At 38.5% G+C, this 19,497-nt stretch overlaps 1 protein-coding gene and 1 pseudogene across 2 annotated transcripts in view; one reads left to right on the top strand and one right to left on the bottom strand.

Moving 5' to 3' along the window:
- The window catches only part of SUGCT (succinyl-CoA:glutarate-CoA transferase), a 688,910-nt gene that overhangs the window by 165,063 nt on the left and 504,350 nt on the right, over positions 1 to 19,497 (top strand). The gene's annotated exons all lie outside the window — the stretch shown is intronic.
- LOC114901711 lies at positions 5,431 to 5,816 on the bottom strand (annotated as a pseudogene).

The following is a 19,497-nucleotide window of genomic DNA, read 5'->3' as shown; positions in this document are numbered from 1 at the left end:
TATGTAAAATCAATCACAATGTGATGAATGAAGCGTGAGAAGAAAACCAACAAGGGAGTACCCAGCTCATCCTGGGGAAAATGTTGTCAAATAGGGTTTCATAGAGGTGCATCTATTCAAACTGAATGCAGAAGGCTGAATAAGAATGCTCTAGGCAGATTTATCAATCAAATGGTCAGCAAAAGACAAATTCAGCCGTGATACTTCAAATGGAGATACTACATACAACAGTGAGGCAGAGGGCAAAGAACAGATAAAGAGGTAGGAAAAGTGGGAGACTATTATCTCTCCATAGGGCCAAAGGGACAAGAAGGAAGTAGAGTTCTTGGAGCCCAGTGAGAGCTGAAACTGCAGAAGAGGCACTGCCTGGTTGACGCTGTAGTCGTGGAGACACCTGGCTACTTCCAGAGGTACAGTGCCTAAGCTGTGAGGGAGCTGCGAAGAAATTCTGTGAACTCTTTCTCTTCCCATTGGTGCCTCCCATTGGCTAAACCTAATGAAAAGTCAGCTGGCAAGGGAACTGGGACTGCAGCCCATTGGGTCAGTGTCCAGAGCACCAAGCAGGGCAGAGCAGGCTGAGAAAGGATGGAGGTTGAAGGGTAAAGTAAAATAACTAGGAGATAAGGGAGAAATGTTAATTTCAGGGAGAAGGAACATTATGTACTGATGCACAGAAATGTAAAAGATGATTGGCAACTCTGGGGAATGACAAGGAGCACAGGAGGCAGAAATGAGAAAGGAGAGTAGAAGCAGGAGATTTATCCAGAAGCAGGCTGGATAAATATTAATAAATAGCTAAGACTTTTGGGGACAGGCACTTTGTTAAATACATAATTTATTCCATTCAATCCTCACATGGTTAGGAAGTTGGCCATGCCACATAGCAGTTATGACTCTTGTCCACAAATGTAATTTTTTTTTACATTAACTCAGATTTGGCTCTGAACCTTTACCCCATCTTGGTAAATTGTATTTCAGTCATTATTTTGATGCCTGCCTTCTCCTTTGAGTTCCATATAAATCCAGGAGATGAGCATGGTGCCCACATAAATGGGGAGGACCCTAATTTCCAGGCCACTAGATTCTGCTTACCTTCTCTTTGTTACTTGGAATCCCTGGATTTTCAACCATGAGTGGGACCCTGGAGTCTTTGTGGAGGCTGTGAGCCCCATTGAACCTTAGTAGGTTCTTTCTTCATCATTCCTAAAGTCATAATCTGTGTCAGAATCTTTTGGTAAGAGTCTTAGGAGGTATATTGTCTCTTGTTCCTCTTTTAGTCAAGGTTATACTTAGAGTTTTGAATTTATAGCAGTTATAATCTGTGACCATTTTTTATTTTTATACTTTTGTAACCTATTCTACTTTTGGAAAATATAAAGAGTTACTGCTCCTTGGAGATTCTGGGGTGCTTTACCACTAACTCTCTTGAGCAAGGGTTGGCCAACTTTTTTGGTTAAAAGCAAATTTAGGCTTTGGAGGTCAAGAGGTGAAGTTGAAGATGCTATGTAAGTACTTATACGATACGAGAAAAAACAAATTTCCGCAAGATTTTGATTAAATTAAAATAATACTAATTGAGAAGAGTATTTTTGGTAATACAGATTTGCGAATGAGAAAAGTATAATTATTTTGGGGGGGATAACATTTCACTTAATTGGGGTGCAAAGTTATTGTTCCCTGTCATCAGAATTGATTGTAAATGTTTATCGCGTAATGCTGACCTGTAATAAGAATTTACATATTTCATCTTTGAAAATGTCTTTTCACACAGTAAGGTGTTGCCGAATAGTGCTATCAATCCACAAGCTTCTGATTTTAATTGAGCATATTCATTGCCTGGAAGGCATTTATAGAATTTATTAGATTTTTTTCTCCTGATGTTTTCCTTTTACATGTTTATATTGCAGATTAATCACTTAGAATGGAAAGTTAGGTGGAAGCTCCTTAATTGCACAGTTAAAAGGATTTTGAAATATGGAAATTTCCTTTGCACTTGCATCGAAATCTGAAAAACATTGCTGTAGTTTGAGCTCACAAAATATATCTGCTGTAAATTTGTGTGGATATGAAATCTCACTATTTGTTTTAACCTTTGCCATCATGGGAAATATGTAAAGTAGCCCAACCTTACTTTTGATTCAAACAACATTAGTTTTCATTGAAATGACTTAACATTAATTGTCATTGAAATGACTTTACTGTTATAAAAATTCGGCATGTATGTGCTATTTTGCCTTGTAATTTTAGGTAGAATTCATTGAAAAAGATTATCAAGTCCACAGGAAAAGCTAATTTCCAAAGCTATTCTGTGGTCAATGGTAGTGGTTGGGGGTTGGGTTTTTTGTTTTTTGTTTTTTTTTTAATTCAGAAAAGACTCATTCCTGACCCTGAGCTTAAAAAAATCACAGTAGAACTTTATACTGTTAAGCCATAGAACTGCTGTGTGGTAGAATGAGTCAGGCTATTCAGCTTCTATTTCTGAGAAAACTTCATAGGACTAACAATGGTTAAGCTCACAGAGCAGATGAAGATTACTATTAACACTATTGGTTTAATGTCACATGAGAGATTCAAATATTCTCCTCAGTGAATAACCTCAGTGAATTCCTGATGAATAATACAGTGAATAACCATAGGCTTTAACCATACATTTTTACAAGCTCTGTAACTTTGTCCAGCCAAGTCTTTTTTTGCTCCACACATAATTTTTACCACCCTAAGTTGTAACACATCTTAGCAGATTTCACTTAAGTTGTATTGAATTATTGTTTTTTTTAATTCGTGTGAATATTCTTGTTTGTAGTTGTTTTGTGCAGCCTTTCATATAGGCTAATTCTTCAGTCACTTCAAAATTGGCATTGACTCCTGGTATAAAGAACAACTGAGCAGTACCCATGACATCTGTCATCTCACCAAAGCCAAGGGAAACCTCTCAAAATAATTTGTCTCATTTTTAAATTGACTATATTGATATTGCTCCCAGTGTCTTCAACTCTTTGAACAACTGTTCTTGCCAAGACTAAACAAGTTTATTTTCTCTGGATCCATTGCTTCAGCTGCTGCAATCAAACATGACTTAAGTTACCATTGGTAAATGTCCTTCCTTGCTTGGCTAACAAGTGAACCACTTACAAACTCACTTTGGTTGCAGTCTCACTGTTATTTATTTATTTATTTTTTACTTCGGTGAAGAAATTCTGCTGTGGTGAGATAGCCTGTTTTGACTTTGTAATATTTTCTGCCCACTGGATTTTCTGTGAGTTGGGAATACTGTGATGAGTGCTTAATCTGGCATATATTGTATTCTTTTAGTATAGATAGAGTGTCATTGAATAATAAAGTGCTTTGTCACGTAATTCAGTAACAGCATGGTCCATCTTCCAGTGTGTACTGAAAGTATGGCACACTTCTCTTGTTTTGGTATGATGGGTATGCACTGGTAATAAAAAAAAATTATGGTAAGGTAATACATATGACATTTGAAATGCTGTTGAGTTATAACTGCATCACTGTGATTCATGGTACAACAAGCAGGTGTGCAAAGCAGTGAGAGTGAAAGAGCCACATGTGGCCTCTATCACAACCAATAAATTTTTTAATTTTATTTTTTTATTGAAGTATAGTTTGATTTACAATGTTGTGTGAATTTCTGGTGTATAACAAAGTGATTCAGATATATATATATATATGTATATATATATATTCTTTTTCACTATGGCTTATTACAAGTTATTGAATATAGTTCCCTCTGCTATACAGTAGGACCTTGTTGTTTATGTGTAGTAGTTTGTATATAGTAGTTTGTAGCTGTTAATCCCAAACTCCTAATTTATCCTTCTCCCACCCCCTTTCCCCGTTGGTAACCATAAATTTGTTTTGTATGTCTGTGAGTCTGTTTCTGTTTTGTAAATAAGTTCATTTATATCATATTTTAGATTTCACATATAAGTGATATCATATGATATTTGTCTTTCTCTGTCTGACTGACTTCACTTAGTCTGACAATCTCTAGGTCCGTCCATGTTGCTGCAAATGGCATTATTTCATTCTTTTTCATGGCTGAGCAGTATTCCATTATATATATACCACATCTTCTCTATCCATTCATCTGTCAATGGACATTTAGACAACAACTAAACTTCTGTAGTGCAAAAGCAGACATAGATGTAATCAGATGATCATGTTCTAATAAAACTTACGTACACTGAAATTTGAATTTCATATAATTTTCATCTATTATGAAGTATTATTTTTCTTTTGATTTTTAAAAACTATGTAAATATGTAAAGATAATTCTTCTCTGTGGTCCTATGAAAATGGGCAGCAGGCTGTATTTGGCCTTCAGGCCATTGTTTGCTGACCCTTGCTACCGACAATCGCTGATCTATGATAATTAGTAAAATCTCAGAGACACCAAAAAATACAGATGTCTAGGTCCTGCCTTAGGACTTGGCATACAAAGTTAGGAAACCCTGGCTATCTTGTTTACCATTAAATCCTCAACACATAGATGCTCAATAAGTATTTTTTTAAGTAAGTAGAAGACAATTTCTGGCATATAATAAGCCTATAAAGGTCTATTGGATGAATGAAAGATTTACTGTATATCTTACATAATATATGGGATCCTAAAGATAGTGAGATGAAAATGAATTGTTTAATCTTAGAGCCATTAAAATAGAGAGAGGCTAGCCTCGAGGAGCATGAAGTGTTTAGTAGCTGGGAATCATTTTGGCCAGGTTACTAATTTATGTAATAATAACTGGAGAGTTAATATTATTTTGGTTAATTAAGGTGTGAGGGAGGTGTAGCAAATAAAACAATCTGCAGGCTATTTCAATAAGTTTCTTTACAGTTGGATTTCATAATTAAATTCCTTTAAAAGGTTATGTGGAGAAAATGAAAGAATTTTCAACAAGACAAGGTTTTCAAGCCAAAGAAGCTGGTAGCTAATTGCATTTTTCAGGAGGGTGAACTCAGTGTATTTTAGCTATTTTAATATGCTAGACTATTTAACCAAAGACCCCCCTCCCCAATTAATATGGACTTTCAGGAATCTGGTTTGCCTCTAAGATATGGTAAATGTGGGACATATGATTGTTAACCAGAGGTACATTTTTTTTTTTTTTTTGCGGTATGCGGGCCTTCACTGTTGTGGCCTCTCCCGTTGCGGAGCACAGAGCTCCAGACGCGCAGGCTCAGCGGTCATGGCTCACGGGCCCAGCCGCTCCGCGGCATGTGGGATCTTCCCGGACCCGGGGCACGAACCCGTGTCTCCTGCATCGGCAGGCGGACTCTCAACCACTGCGCCACCAGGGAAGCCCCAGAGGTACATTTTATACTGCATTTTCAAACTCATTTACATTGCACTCAAAGAACTCAGTAAGCTTTTTTTTTTTTTTTTGTCACAAATCTGCCTTTATTGTGAGCGGCAGGTGGGACACTTCCAGCATAGTAAAATAAATAATTTACAAAAGCAGGGATTCAGTGAAGCCGCCTGGTTGGGACCCTTGGGAGCTCATACGTAGATGCCGACCCAGAGCAGCGGGAAGAGGACTCCAAAGCCCATGAAGAGTGAGGCCACCAAAGATTATGAGGAGCTCTTTGTAGATATCCCAAGTGTATTTGGTGGAGGTGACCTCATAAACTAAGAACCAGGCGGTGAAGAACATGCCAGTGGCCAACAACCACGGTCAGATGGGGGAAGACAGCCGGGTTCACTGGGCTGGTGTACCTGCTCAGGGCCTCAAACTCCATTTTGCTGGGCACAGGATCCTCAGTAAGCTTTTCAGCATCCTCTTTGGCATGGGGCTATGTTCCATGGATACACACTGATTTATCAACTCGGAGGCATTTCTCACCCCAGCAGCCTTAACTTTGTGTTCTGTCACTTACTAGAGCAAGATTGGACATGACATGGCAATATTAAGTACAAGTTTCATGTTCGGTTTATTTTTCTGCTATAAGGGTGGGATACTGGCTAACACATCCTAACCGTATTGTAGTCTAGGTGCTTACCCTTCGCAAGCCTTGGTTTCTTCCTCTGAGAAGTTGTAAAATGATCTGCTTCAGAGCTTGATTGTGGAGATTAAATGAGACAATATGTGTCAGCTGCTGAGCACAGTGCTTACAGAATGGTAATGGTAGCTGTTATTTATATTAAATGACAGATTTCATACTGTAATATTTCTTAATTTAAGATGACTAGGTGACTGTTGACACTGCATAATACAAGCTTATTATGGACAGAGTGAAAGTAACTACTTACAAATGTTGGATGAATGAACTCCAGCCTTTTTTTTTACATCTTTATTGGAGTATAATTGCTTTACAGTGTTGCGTTAGTCTCTGCTGCACCTAGGGGCAGAACTCCAGCCTTTTAATATCCACAGGATAGCATGTGGGTCTGCTGTGCATGTGTGAGCAAGACTTCTTTTTAACAACTATTTTTCTTGAATCCTAACGTTGCTTGGAGAGGGTAAATGCAGATTTCACTAATAAGATTTGCGAGGACTACAAGGGCTTTTATTCATTCATTGTTTATTTCAACAAATACTGAGCACTTACAAGGTGCCAGGCATGGGCAATCATGAAGAATAAGACATTGCCTCTGCTTCTGAGGCGCTCACTTGTAGCGGGGGAGACAATCAAGTTAGCAACTGATGCGGTAACAGAGTAATTGCGTGGTGACATGGCCATGAGTGGAAGGGGCACCTAACCTGGCTTTGGGAGACGAGAGAAGATTTCCCCGAAGAAAGAAATCTCTGCTGTAGCAAGGTGAATGAGTGATGAGGGGATGGTTCTAGCAGCAGCAGGAGCAGTGAAAGCATCTGGAGAGGTTTCTAAGGGCCTTGGAAACCATGTCGTGAAATGCAGACACTATCCTAAGGGTGGGAAGGAGCCTCTGAAAGGTTTTAAGTACACGAAAAACATTTGTGTTTAGAAATATGATTTTGGTAGTAGTGCGGAACAAGTAAAGACTGTGGGCAAGGAGACCAGTTCAGAGGGTGTTGCGGTACCCCAGGCAACAGAACACAGTGGCCATGGGGATGGAGAGAAAGCAAACAGATTCATGATCTATTAAAGGGTTAGAATTATATTACTTGGCCAATAACTGAGGGTGAGGATGTGAAAGATGGAGGAGTAAATCCTGATTCCCAAGTTTTTTACTTTAGCTGCCAGTCATTCGGTGAGAGGAAGAGCAGGTTTTGTCTGGGGACATGGGAAAATGATGAATTCTTTTGCAGGCATATTGATTTTTTTTAGTGCTTACAGGACCTCTGAATTGAGACCCCCCCACCCCCCACCGCCAGATGTCTGCAGTTTTGGAAAGGTGTGCTAGCACGTGTTCCATTTCCCAGGAGGGAATCTAATCAGTTTTTTGGGATACGAACAAAGCACAGGTTCTTCACCCCTCAAAAAAGAGAGAGAAAATTAGAAAAATCTAGAAAGAAATAATTTAAACTTCAACATATCTTAAAATGTGTCGATTAAAAAAATGAAATTTTATTTTGTGGTTTAGTGGTTGTTTTATTTTGAATGACCAAGGTGGTGGGAACTAGAGATATAGATTTGTAAGTTATTGGAATAAACATGACAATTAAAATGACTGAGTGGACGAGATTATTGGGGGGGGGGATGAACAGCAGGGGTTTTCTTTCCTGACTGCACGTTGGAATCACTTGGAGAACTTTAAAAAAAAAAAATCCTGATGCCTAAGAACTGTCCCCAGAAATTCTGACTGAATTGCTCTAGGATGACCTGGGGCAGTGTTTGAGCAGCACTGGCCTAGAGTGAGAAGAGAGCCCAATAAAGAATATGGAGGGGGCTTCCCTGGTGTCGCAGTGGTTGAGAGTCTGCCTGCCGATGCAGGGGACACGGGTTCGTGCCCCGGTCCGGGAAGATCCCACATCCCGTGGAGCGGCTGGGCCCGTGAGCCATGGCCGCTGAGCCTGCGCGTCCGGAGCTTGTGCTCCGCAATGGGAGAGGCCACAAGAGTGAGAGGCCCGCGTACCGCAAAAAAAAAAAAAAAAATTTATACTGTGTATAAAAAACATATCATGTGGTTTAATTGTATGTCATAGCAATAATTATTACTAAACAGTTGCAGAGAATTCATAGGTGAAAATTACTACCAGTGAAGTCCAAAGGAGTAAAACTATGATAGTATAAATTCCTAGATGATGGGATTTAAAGTTAAATTAGGAAGCTACATTTTTTTTTCCTTCTTATACTTTGTATGGAGAAGTTGAAGATTCTAGAAATATAGGTTTTCCACTTTGCTGTAATAGAATGATTTATATCAATTTTAGATCAGTGAAAAGTAGCCCTAAAGCTTTATAGATTTTTTATCCCTGAAGAGCATTATGATATTTAAAAATTACTTTTAAGTTAATAATACCCTCATAATTTGAGGACACTTTTTTTTTTTTTTTTGCAGTACGCGGGCCTCTCACTGTCATGGCCTCTCCCGTTGCGGAGCACAGGCTCCGGACGTGCAGGCTCAGCGGCCATGGCTCACGGGCCCAGCTGCTCCACGGCGTGTGCGATCTTCCCGGGCCGGGGCATGAAACCCGCGTCCCTTGCATCGGCAGGTGGACTCTCAACCACTGCACCACCAGGGAAGCCCTAGGACACTCATTTTGACATGTGAGAATTTTCAGTGGGAGAGTATGTACTCCTAAAGAAGGAATATAATACAGGGAAGTCCTTCAGTTCAAATTAGGAAGATACTGAGGGCTTCATTCTGTCTATATATGTGTATTTCTGATTGTCCTTGATATTGGAAGTTGAGTGCAAGTTTACTTTTGTAAGTAACAGCAGAGATAAACAGGTGATTAATCTCTGATTGACTCATTCTGTTTGTGGCAAATTAATTTTGGAAAGTATTTCCAGGAGTTTTGACAAGATAACTCAGTTTTAATAGAAATGAGTCAATGACAGGAATAATAGAAATCTGTGAGGGTGTTTCACATACTCCATAGATAAAAAGTATTTGCAAGTTGAATTATCATAAAGAGTTCATAAAGGTAGGTACAGAATAGCTATATTAATTTTTTCTTTTTATGTTTGCCGTTATTGGCATATATAACTAGGACCCCATCTGTTATCTGGTCAAATACAAAGATGTTCTGGTTAATATTTTTTCATTTCTTATTTTTTTTGCTGTGAAGTTAGACTTGAAATTCTTAGTGAAGCAACAGAGTTACATGGCACCATACTTAGAGATGCGTATAAACCCATAAGGCAAAATATTAATAGTGCGTCAGGCACTTTGTTGGGCAAGTGCTCATATAGGACTGAGAAAAGAGGAATATTAATCTCGTCCATGAGTGAAAGCCACTTTCTGGGATGAAGATGAGGAAAATCAGCAATTATAGTCTGAATTAATATTTGTATGGTGCTTTTTACATGTATTTTCTGATCCAACCTTCAAAATGACCTTGTGAGGTAGGTGTTGTTATCTTCATTTTACAGATGAGAACATTGAGGTTCAGAGATATTAATTACCTTAAATCATAGATGAGCAGATAGATTTATCCCAAATCTCTGGCTCCATATTCTTTACTTTTTCTTTCCATCAAGTGGAGACAGAGGCAAAGTATTAATACAGATTGAGGAGATCATCACAATTTTAATAGGAGAAGTAGTACTTGAAAGCCTTAAAGGAAGGGCAAAATCTAGATCTGCAGAACCAGGGATGTCACAAACTGAAAGAGTGGTTCATGGACTGAATTCAGCCTGCAGATGAGTCTGGTGTGACAAGTCTGGTGTTTTTTTAAAAAGTCTGAATTTGAATGACTTAGTTGAACAAGCGTTTTCTAAACATATGGCTTTTGTTAAATAGATATTTTCTAGTGTACCATTTAAATTCCTTCCTTAAAAAGTTATATTCTTTCGAGTTATTTTCTTAGTGGTTATCCTGCTACAATGAATATTTTAGCTTATAAAAATCTAGTTCATGTTAATAGTAACTTAGTTTCAATATTATACAAAAGCTTTGTTTCTACAACTCCATTCTCTCCCCTTTTTTTGATTCTTTTCCTTTTTTGTATTTATTTTATTAGGTTTTTGGGGTAGAGGTTTCATGACTCGCTTCTTTCTTTTTACTGTCTTCCCCTGAAATGATATAGAATTATTTACTTTAGTAAATGTCTATTAAATGAAAATGTTGGTTTTAGAAAAATGAGTGTGTATGTAGCCTTTCTTTTCTGGCTTATAATTAGTTAGTAAGGCCCGTTACTGTGATCACACCTCGTTTGTGCTACTGAAACAATGCTATCTGCGTGAAAGATGTATTAATATCTATTCTCAGTAGGTGGAGTACAGTAGAATGCGTTGAGAAGAGTGAGAAATAGAATCCATTTTCTTTTACCTCTTTAGGTTCATTGAATCCTTTGCTTCTTCAAGAGTCAATTTGATTTTTATGATAGTATTGTGCTGCAGGTCTGTGTGCTCCTGAATGTGGCGGGCTGTAATAGTAGTAGTTGTGGTAGTAATAGTAGTAATAGTAGTAGTAATAATAATATTAATAAGAAACTTTTGATAATATGTAAATTGTATTTTTAGCTCACTCTTGCAGGGATATTATAAGAGAGTTGTATTACTTAGGCTTTTTTGCCCAAGTCTTATAATACTTTGATCTTTTGTTCACATGGGTAAAATATTAAAATGTGATTATGAAACCTTTACAATTTTGTTTTTTAAAAGTCCAGTTCTTTTGAAAACCGGCTATAAAGCATTGCCATTTTTGCTTTTGTAAAAAAAGAAAAAAACCCTATATTTGTTGACTGGTTGTTCAGAAAAAAATACAGAATTCAGTAATTTCCAAATCAGTGTGATGAGATTGTTTCTATGTCTTAGGAGACACCCTAGATCCATCCTAGCTAGTACGGATGTAATAAAACTTAATACATTCTTATGCACCCTGGAGCCCGCGCGCCACAGCTAGAGAGAGAAAACCCACATGCCACAACTAGAGGCAAGCTGCATGCCACAACGAAAGATCCCACACACCTCAACGAAGATCCCGCGTGCTGCAACTAAGACCCGATGCAGCCAAAAAAACCAAAACAAACTTTAATAAGGAATATATTGGCAAGTCCATATCATATCATCCCCCCATCTCTCCCACTGTACTAAAAATCCTAATCATTAAAAATCACAAACAAATGGACACACAAAAACCCCATCAAACCATATACCTTCATAACATTTGGAAAAATGTCAGTTTTGTTTAAGTAACCAAACAATGAGTGGTCTTTTTTCATGTCAGTCATTTGTGCTTATATGTATTTTATATTTTTTTCATTGGAAAGTTATAGTATTTCATTTTATTTTTTAAAATTTTTGGCTGTGTGTTGGCTCTTCGTTGCTGCACGCGGGCTCTCTCTAGTTGCGGCGAGCGGGAGCTACTCTTAGTTGTGGTGCGTGGGCCTCTCATTGCAGTGGCCTCTCCTGCTGTGGAGCATGGGCTTCAGGTATGTGGGCTTCAGTAGTTGTGGCCCGTGCACTCAGTAGTTGTGGCTCGTGGACTCTAGAGCACAGGCTCAGTAGTTGTGGCTCGTGGGCTCTAGAGCGCAGGCTCAGTAGTTGTGGTGCACGGGCTTAGTTGCTCCACGGCATGTGGGGTCTTCCTGGACCAGGGCTTGAACCCATGTCCCCTGCATTGGCAGGCAGATTCTTAATCACTGCGCCACCAGGGAAGCCCTGGCCAGTTATTTTAGGAGGAGTCAATGAACTTAACTTACTCATCCAACCCATCATGCCAAGTGCTGCTGACTATGCAGAACTGGCGTAATTGTAGTTCCTACCATCGGGGAAGGGGGGGTGTCTGTATAACTCTAAAAATTTCTTGAGTGTGATAATTAAGACATACAGTAATAATTTTTATTTAATAGTGTTTTTTTATTTTTCAAAAAACACCTAAATTATTTGAAAAAATAAGCACTGCTCTTTAGTATATTTATTTTCCTATGTCTCTATATAACCTGTTTTAAGAGCATGTGGCTTTTCTGATAGAATGAATATGTTATTCAGAATCTTGCATGATCTAGTGACTTTCAGAATTATGTTGTCAGGAATAGAATTTTATTGCTTGTATGTTTATCCTTCACATGTTTATACATGTGATTAAAAAAGTGAAAACCTATTATAAGGTGGAAGTGAGCTTGGCTCATACTGTGTCATCCCTTGAGGGAACATCACTCTCAAGGATTGGCACTCCACTTTATTGGATAGGAAGAGGTCATGTGTCAGTCAGTTTCTCCTTTTTATGGAAAGGAATACCCCCCAAGTGTACAGAAAGGAGCACATGAAAGAAGATAGAAAGCTTTGGCTTTGTGTCTAAGGTCATACCTTTAACTCATAATTATAGTACTAACTATAATGGTTTGTGTGGAGTTAGAGAGGTATAAAATGTTACAGCTTGTTAAATCAAGTGTATTTGTGTTAATTCAAAAGTATTCATGGGATAAAGAAAAATAAACCAATAAGTTGCAAATGTTTATATCAAGGAAAGCATTTCAGGTTTTATTTCCTACTGCTTGGATTAGTTTTATCATTAAGATAAGTTTTAGACTTTTCTTATTCACATTGAAGATTTGCAGTGTTGAAAGATGTTGTCATTCCACCTAGACGAGTGGAATAGAGAGGGTGGGAGGGAGGGAGATGCAAGAGGGAAGAGATGTGGGGACATATGTATATGTATAACTGATTCACTTTGTTATAAAGCAGAAACTAACACACCATTGTAAAGCAATTACACTCCAATAAAGATATTAAAAAAAAGATGATGCCATTGATATTTTTAAAATTTCTGTTTGTGGTTTAAAAAATCAAATATTAAATTGTAGCTGTTTACAAAGAAACATTCTTGTTTTTCCTGCTCATATTAGGGGGCTTACTTTCTACATCATAAAAAGAATCTCTAAATTGGTATTTTTACCTAACTAATGATCCAAGAAAACACATGGGATGAGTTGTTTTATAGATAAATTTCTTTTGAATAGAGAAAAAAGTACAGATAAAAATAAGAAAAAGCTGAAATAAAACAAAAGAGATTTCCCACTTAGAAATAAGCCTATCAGAGGGACTTCCCTGGTGGTTCAGTGGTTAAGACCCCACGCTTCCAGTGCAGGGGACACGGGCTCAATTCCTGGTTGGGGAACTAAGATCCCACATGCCACTCAGCATGGCCAAAAAAAAGTCTATCAGAGACCATATTCTTTGAACATACAAACTTTGATGAAATGACAAGCTAGGTTCTTTGAAAACTATGTTAACTCTTTGAAGTTGTGACCACCTAGCTTTGTCCATCATCTTTGGAAAATATTTAAGTGCTGAAACATATGTGATTATATAACTACAAAGAGAACTACTGAAAAAAATGTTTTTGCTTTGTAAAACCTTATATTCTAAAACAAATTACACTCATTCATTCATCTTATTGAATATACAGGGGATGACTTTAATTAAATAATCATAGAAACAAAAATGATAAGTATGGTAAATCCTGCAAAGTGGAAGTTTATGGTGCTGTATGAGCGTTATGTGGCGGGATTTGATGTAGTCCTGGTCATCAGGGAAACTTCTCTGTAGAAGTGATGATGAGTTGAACTCTGAAGAAAGACTGAAATTTACTAGACAAAGGTAAGGGGAATTGTGTTTTCTCTGCTTGGAATTATCCACGTATTTTACACTGTCATATTTTTACATATTGGTAATGGCCTGAGAGATCAGCTGTAGTTCATCTTTTCTTCAGATGAGGAAACTCGAACCCGTGGAGTAACCAGCCTGAATTTCGTAGCTAGCTTATGAGAAAAACTGAATTAGGATTTATGATGTATGGATGAGTAATGCTGTTTTCGTTAAGAAAGATTCAAGACTTAAGAATAACTGAACAAAAAATGCACTTAACCTTTTATTCATTCCTTTATTCACTCAACTTATAGTTACAAAGTAGCCACTATGTAGAAGGCCCTGTTCTACTTGATGTGGAAGATAAAGAAGTGAATGATGTATGGCCTTTGCCTTTAGAGAGCTTACCATCTAGTTGAGAATATAAAGCAATATCTGAATTTACAGAGTAAAGTTATGTCTGTCAACAAAAAAATACAGATAAAATGTGGGAATTGAGATGAGGAAAGGGTTATGTCCATTTGGAATGAGTTTGTGAAGCCTTCCTGTAGGAAATGATAGTTGAACTGGGCTCAGGTGTGAAAATGAAGGGCATTTGGTGCAAAATATACTGCATGAGCAAAGGCAAGAAAGTTGTCAGGGCATCAGCAGGTATAGTTCTCTTCAGATGACACTAAAACGGGTGAAGGGAGGGATAGTGGGAAATAAATTTGGGATATGAGTTACAGCTTGATTGTGGATAAAAACTATGGATACAAGACAGCCATTATAAAAAAGGGGCATAAACTAATAGTAGCTGTCAGTCAATGCTAAGTACATTGGGTAGAAGATAGAGAAAAGTTGAGTATGTAGGTGCTGTATGGTGTGCTGGTGATACAAAGATGAATATATGCAACTTAAAGATGGAAGTAAGTGTGATGTTCAAAACATGAAGAAATCAAGTGTGAGAGTTTCATGCCTAGGTGGGGGGGTAGCCATTAGTAAAGAGTTTTCAAAGTCTTTGTAGGTAGGTTGGGCTTTAGTTACTGTCGACCTCTGCTCTTGCTTTGTCTCCTTTGACCATAGATTCTCTACTAGTCAATCATGATCCAGCAGTTGACAATGAAGTCTTACTGAGCCAGGTGCCACCACTGTGCCGTGCTTCCCTTAGTTCACAAGGCTGCCCTGGCACCTTCATTCATTCATTCAACCAAGTTTATTGAGAGCCTACTCTGTGCCAGGCACTGTGCTTAGGTGTTGAGACTAGCGGTAAATGATGATGAACACTTTTTCTGTCCTCAAGAGTCTTATAGTCTGACAGGGAAGACATGTTAAAAAAGTAATACCTTAAAATAAGGCATGATTAGTATTAATGATAGGGGAAGGGTATTGAGTAGCATGGAAGATAAAGCCAGGATTCTTTTCATGATCATAGCATTTCAAGGAAGTTGAAAATATGTCCTATCAGTTCATGCTTTGTCACTGCCGGAGTCCTTGATGGCTACTAGGAATAATCAGTATTAGTTCTGAAATGCATACAGTCTCTTCACTGTGTGGGGGGTAAAGAGAGAAGGAGGACTCATGCCTCGGAGCATAGGCTTTGAGTCCAGCAGCTCTGGTTGGAATTCTCTCAGTACTTGTTTGCTGGGTGATCCCATGTAAACTACTTAATGTCACTGCCCTCGGTTTCTTCAGTTGTGAAATGAGGAAAATTACATCTGTCTCTTTAGATTGCAGCAAGATTTAAGTGAGAAGAGTATTTAAAGCATAGTGATTTGTATGAAAAGACGCTCAACATCACTAATTATTAGAGAAATGCTACAAATCAAAACTACAATGAGTTATCACCTCACACCGGTCAAAATGGCCATCATCAAAAAATCTACAAACAATAAATGCTGGAGAGGGTGTGGAGAAAAGGGAATCCTTGTACAGTGTTGGTGGGAATGTAAATTGATACAGCCACTATGGAGAACAGTATGGAGGTTCCTTAAAAAACTAAAAATAGAACTACCATATGACCCAGCAATCCCACTGCTGGGCACATATCCAGAGAAAACCATAATTCAAGAAAACACATGTACCCCAATGTTCATAGCAGCACTATTTACAATAGCCGGGACATGGAAGCAACCTAAATGTCCATCAACAGAGAAATGGATAAAGAAGATGTGGCACATATATACAATGGAATATTACTCAGTCATAAAAAGGAACAAAATTGGGTCATTTGTAGAGACATGGATGGACCTAGAGACTGTCATACAGAGTGAAGTAAGTCAGAAAGAGAAAAGCAAATACTGTATGCTAATGCATATATGTGGAATCTAGAAAAATGGTATAGATGATCTTATTTGCAAAGCAGAAATAGAGACCTAGACGTAGAGAACAAATGTATGGATACCAAGGGGGAAAGGGGTGGGGAGGGAGGAATTGGGAGACGGATTGACAGATATACATTATCGATGCTATGTATAAAATAGACAACTGATGGGAACATACTGTATAGCACAGGGAACTCTGCCTAATGCACTGTGGTAACCTAAATGGGAGGGAAGTCCAAAAGGGAGGGGATATCTGTACGTGTATGGCTGATTCATTTTGTTGTGCAGTGGAGGCTAACACAACATTGTAAAGCAACCATACTCCAATAAAAATAAAAATAAAAAAGAATAAAGCATCGTGACTTGTACATAGTGTTCAATGAGTGTTATCTTTTAAAAAGGTGTAGTGCTTGTAAGAGAATGGGATTTCACAAGCGTCTTAATCTTCATGTAGGATTTTGACCCCATCTCCGCCAATCACTGCCTTAGGCAAGTAATCTGAATTTGTGCTGCTTCTCCCAAAAGGGATCATGTTGCCCCTTCTTTCTTTTTAGCAAAGAGGTCTCAAGATTAATTATATCCTGTAATGGTTTTCTTCACTTTCAGGAAAGGTGCTACATAAATGATGTTTTATTCCTTTCTTCCAACTAATTTTTCTACAAAAATTGAAGATGCTTCACATCTCTTTCTAATTCTATTTTTTAAAAAATGCATGTGGCTGTTTACTTCACTTTTAATGTGATGTGTGGATATTTCTCATGAAGTAATAATTTTTGTCACTTTATATAGTGTTGCCAAAGTCCTTTCTTGCCAGTCTTCTCCTGACATGTAACAATTGTTAGGTGGGATGGATGCATATACAGATGCTTAACCATATTTTATTGATTATAAATAAAATAGCTTAAAAATAAAACTTTAAAAATATAATCACTGCTTCCATTTTCATAAAAAAGTCAGCACAAAGAAATATGGATGTTCTCTTAGGGACGAGAAGGATGGCTTGGATTTTTCTTTATTGAACTAGGACACAGATGCCGTCTGGAAAGTCACCTTCAGAACCATTACAGTGCAAAATGCAGTGCATCTTCAGGAGTGTGCAGGAGACAGGATGAGCGAGAGCTTATCATGCTTTCAGAAAGTCCCTGACACTGTATTCTTAAAAATGAAATATCTATGGGTCATATTTGTCTTCTCATTAAGCTCCGGTGTATAAGAAATGCCATGTTACTTATTTCTTTTCAGTCAACCTAATTCCAACTCTGAGCTCCGATCCCACCAGCTTGAAGGGAGTTCATTCTCAGGCATGCGGGGACCCCCTCTCTTCCAAAGTTGTGCAGATGAGATCACGGGGGGTTGCACAGAACAGTGCTCGAGGGCAATCCTTGGCCTTTTAGTCCAAATCTGTTTCCCCCTTGATGCCCATTGTTTACCAGTTTCTCTCGACAGAGTGTACTAGCATCTGGTGGAACAGCTTTTGTGGTGCTGTACACTGCAGAGTGTTTTTAGCATCCACGGCTCTCACTCACTGTGACAGTGAGAGTCACACGGAGTGAATAAAGCCTTCCCCCCCTTTCCAAAGCCCCTTGGTTGAGCCCGTAATGGACCTACTTTTATCTCCCCAGCCAGTCCCTTGGAATCTGATGGTATTGGGATTATTGTGTGACCTAGTATGTGGGGACCCAGGTGGACTCAGGTGCTCTGAATGGAGCCATGCTTGTAGGGCCACTTTGCTGTTGTTTCCTATGGAGACCGAACTTCCTTCCTGAAAGTTCGCAAGGGGGAAGCTGTGGGTCCCTTCTCTGGAGGTCCCACAGACCTCCAGCTCTCCCTTAAGCTGGGGGCAATCTTTATCTTCCTCTTGCTGCTGTGCCACACCTGTCCCCACCTTTATCCTCCAGTCTCACCCCAAATGCAGTGGCTTCTTTTTGTCTCCATAGCACAAGGCTTTTGGAAAATTCTAGCAAGGAAGGGAGGTTCTCTTCAGGCCACTTCTGCTTGAGGCTTGCAGCCTACCTGTGGCAAGGGAGTGCGGAAAGTCTGGCCATCTTCTCAGAAGGTAGGGGTGGAGTAGAAGGAGAAATAGAAAATAAGAACTACTCAATGTTGCTTCACTCTTGGGTTATTCAGTAGCAGCAAAATCAAAAAGCTAACTAATATCTCAACAAATTATCGCACCGTGTCCCTAAGCATAGATTTTGTATCCCATTTCCTTCAAAAACAAATGTTCCTGTCTGACTTCTAAGGTTTGATTTCTTTACCACAGGGAATCGGAGCTCTGTAATTTGGGCAAATAGGACATATGGCTATCGGTAACATGGAGGCAAAGGTAGAGAACAGTTTGACAGGGTTGAGGGTTGTACTGCCTTTTCTCTGTTGGGGCTCCTCTACTAAGCAATGGAACCCAAAAAACTATTTGAGCTACTATTTTTTGTCAATTCTCCTGTGGATAGTACTTTCCAGTTTGATAGAAGGGAAGTTAATTCATTCCATGCAGTGGCTGTCCTAGGGCATTAGGTTTTATTTCCCTTACTGAACCCCCTGGAGTGGTTAGTGCTAATCCCTGTTTATCTGGTCCTGTTGTCTTGTGAAATAATCAGAACTGTGATTGACAGATGGCTTCTCATCTGCTACAGGAGAATGATAATAGTGCCTATCACATGGGGCTGTTAAAGGATTAGAGGAATTAATATACATAAAGTGCCTAGAACCCTGCTTGCACTCAGTAAGTGTTGTGGAAGGGGATAATATTAATGTGTCCAGGCACTATGCGAGTTACCGTTCTGTGGTGCATATTATTATCCCCATTTCACAGAGGAGAAATAGGCGACTTAAGGAGTTTTTTTCATTGCCTAAGGAAACAGCCTGTCAGTGGGTGAATTGAAATTGGCGGCAGGTACAGAAAGAAGTACCCTCTTCCTAGATGTGGTGGAGAAAGGGGTTTGGGTGCATCTAATTGTAAAAGCCTCCGTTGGTATTGTGCCGAGTTTCGTCCCCTACATGCCTGCACACTGCTTTCAACTGAAAGTAGGAAAACGAAGTAGAAATCTAATAAAAATTACCACAATATTAAGACCGAAATAAAAATGAATCTGGTTGTTTGCTGAGTAGAGTCCACACCTGGAATATATTTGTTGGGTCCTCCTTAACACACTCCTGAAAAATATACTGTAATTACAGACATTACTTAATGAAGCAGGCAGGTGGGCACTATGGTAATAGATTGCATTTTATTTTCCTTAGGGTAATGGACAGGCTTAAGATATAATGAGAAAATTTGGGTTTTGGAATTGAAATCCATTTTAATACAAATCACTGGAAAAACAAAATTCAGAATGTTTTAACATTTTAAAAATTAACAGATGTCCTTTTAGAACATCACATTTTATTTTTTCACATTATCATGCTCTGAAGTAAACTAAAAGCAGGATCTCCTAGTTCATGTGTGGATAATTCATAATAATTTAATAAAAGGGATAATTTCTTCCCCAGAAAGTCATCTATAGTTCTTAGTATGTGTTTTTACCAAGTAAGAACTTTAAAAATATGTTTGAGATAT

Source organism: Monodon monoceros, unplaced genomic scaffold (assembly GCF_005190385.1).
Source record: "Monodon monoceros isolate NGI ecotype Baffin Bay Population unplaced genomic scaffold, NGI_Narwhal_1 Super_Scaffold_2, whole genome shotgun sequence".
Classification (NCBI taxonomy): Eukaryota; Metazoa; Chordata; class Mammalia; order Artiodactyla; family Monodontidae; genus Monodon; species Monodon monoceros.
This window is presented reverse-complemented; position numbering and strand designations above follow the sequence as displayed.